This window comes from Alligator sinensis, unplaced genomic scaffold, assembly GCF_000455745.1.
Source record: "Alligator sinensis unplaced genomic scaffold, ASM45574v1 scaffold458_1, whole genome shotgun sequence".
Lineage (NCBI taxonomy): Eukaryota > Metazoa > Chordata > Crocodylia > Alligatoridae > Alligator > Alligator sinensis.
In genome coordinates this window covers 94,467-96,896 of record NW_005841944.1, presented here as the reverse complement: position 1 = coordinate 96,896, position 2,430 = coordinate 94,467, and positions in this window count along the sequence as shown.

Here is a 2,430-nt window from a genome sequence, read left to right as displayed (position 1 = left end):
TGGAGGGGGCAGGCCCTGGCCCTCATAAAGCCCCGGGGCTGAGGCCAGACTGGCAGTCCCCTGCCAGCAGCCAGAGAGGCAGGAGCTCCCAAAGCAAAGATGCGAGAAGCAGCCTGATTGCAGGTACAGCCTCAGCTGAGTAAAGGATGGTGGCTTATGTTTAAGTTGTAGCTAAGAGGCTTGAGTTTGTGTTTTGCTTTGTTGTTACACTGGTGGTTTGGGTGAGGCTATTAGGGGTTGGAGGCGGCCTCATAGGGGACCCACAGTAGCGTGGGGACCCCAGCGCCAGTAAGGGCGTGGCATACGGGGTGCATGGGTCCCAGCCCCAGAGAGGGGGCACAACTGAGAAGCCCCAGTGCGGGCATGGCGAGCCCCAGAGGAAGGGCGTAGCATTGTGGTAAACCCTGGAGAGAGGGGCGGCTTGACCGAGAAGGCCCCAGGAGAGAAGGGGCATGAGGGTAGGCAGAGAGACCGAACAATGTCTAGTCCAACTGCAAGGCTTGGGACATGGTATAAGGGGTGGTTGGAGCCACGCATAGCCCATAAGGCTAGAGTGCCTGGGAAGCACCCATCATGCAGTGAGACCCACGGAGAGTCCAGGAAACCACGGGGACGGAGGTCCCAATGAACCATGTCCAAGAAGGCGTAAGGCAGCCTCCCAAACTTATATAAACATCAAAGACATGGCGGGCGAGAATCGGGGGGGGGCCCTGGACCGGCTTGGCACGGGGGAAGGGGCCTTAAAAAGATCACAGCCCTCCTGGAGGACCCCCGCCTGTGACAGCCTAATTTGTTTAAAGTATAAAATTCTGCGTCAAAACATTAGAAAGCTCTGTGGTACTAATGGTGGGATGAACGCGATACTCAGCAATTCTATTAAAGTGAAGGTTTTTGGAATTATATTAACTGGTTAATGTACATGGCAGGCTGTGCTATTCATGTAGAAAACAGCAGCATCTAGGACAGAGGAATAAGAGTGGCAGTATGAAGTTTTGTGAGTGCCTAGTGTCTGAAAGTCTGTGAGCATGACCATCTTATTATTTTGTCCCTAATTTCATAAAATATCTTGAGTTTACAGTGTCTCCATGATATCCTGGGAGAAGACATGTCCTCTTTTCCATGAGCCATAGTGAAGAGAAGATGCCACTTTATTCTTAAAAGTAATGTGATTAGATTATCAGACTCACTAAGACTAATGACTGATTTTTATATTTTTTGCAAAATTCAATAATACTGATATTACAGGGAATGGCCAGCAACAATGTATCATTGTATTTATCCATTACTTATTCAGTTTGCAAGTACAGGGTAACCATCTGATACGATAGTGTCAGTGCAGCATATAGTTACTTTAATCTTTCTAAAGAGAATGCAAAATGCTGCCATTCTTACCTGGTAAGTACTAGGACTCCAAGCATAGAACATGAACAGGTTCAACACGGAGCTCCCAGCATCCCATGGTCAGAGAGATATGACTAAAATGATGCTGTGTGGAAAGATACAAAGTGTCACTCTCCTAGTCATAACTCTGTGGTTTGCACTAGTTCTAGGCAGAAGAGGGCAGGGACAAACTCTGAGGAGATAGGAGAATGGGGAAACTTGGAGGGGACAGCATTAGGAGCTAGAAATAGTGGGCGCATCCAGACAAACACGATCGTGCACATACCATATAGTCCAGTGTTCTCCGTGCTGCAACAGCATGCTGCCTAAGCATACGCTGTGTTTGGGGCGGGGGGTGGGTCTGCAGAAAAAAATACTGGTGCATTGCACACTTGGCCAGCATGCACTGCTGAGAAGTGAAGCCAGCTTGCCGGGAGCTGTGCTCCACTGCCAGCCAGGCTCCACGTGGCAGAATCTCTATGGCTGCAGTTGTGGGAGGCCCTGAGGATGCCAGGTAAGGCTGGTGGGGCCAGCCCACTGCTGACCCCAGCCTCTGCTACGCCACCTGGGGCAACTTGCCACGCACCCAAGCGCACATGGCATGGGCATTCTCCAGGGACAGGTAGCAGTGGCACAAGGTGCACTGCTGCTACTGTTGCCCTGTGGGGTCAGGCCAACTTTTAGGATCTCAATATTGCGTAACACAATTGCACATATACAAACACACAAATCAATTAGGTGCATACACATGCATACTACCAGCTCAGGCACATACACATTCAAACCAGCCTAGGCACATGCATACCTATTACCAATTCAAGCACATACTCTATACAGATCATTAATTCATATATTATGCGCACAATGCCATATACACACACTTACTCACACTAGCAACTCGGATACACACACATTCAAAATAACTAGTCCAGGTTCATGCACACCTATCACCAGTTTAAGCCCATCCATGCTACACGCACTAAATTTAGACAATCAGTTACCAGTTACCAACACCTGCACATCCAATACACATACATGGATTACTAATTC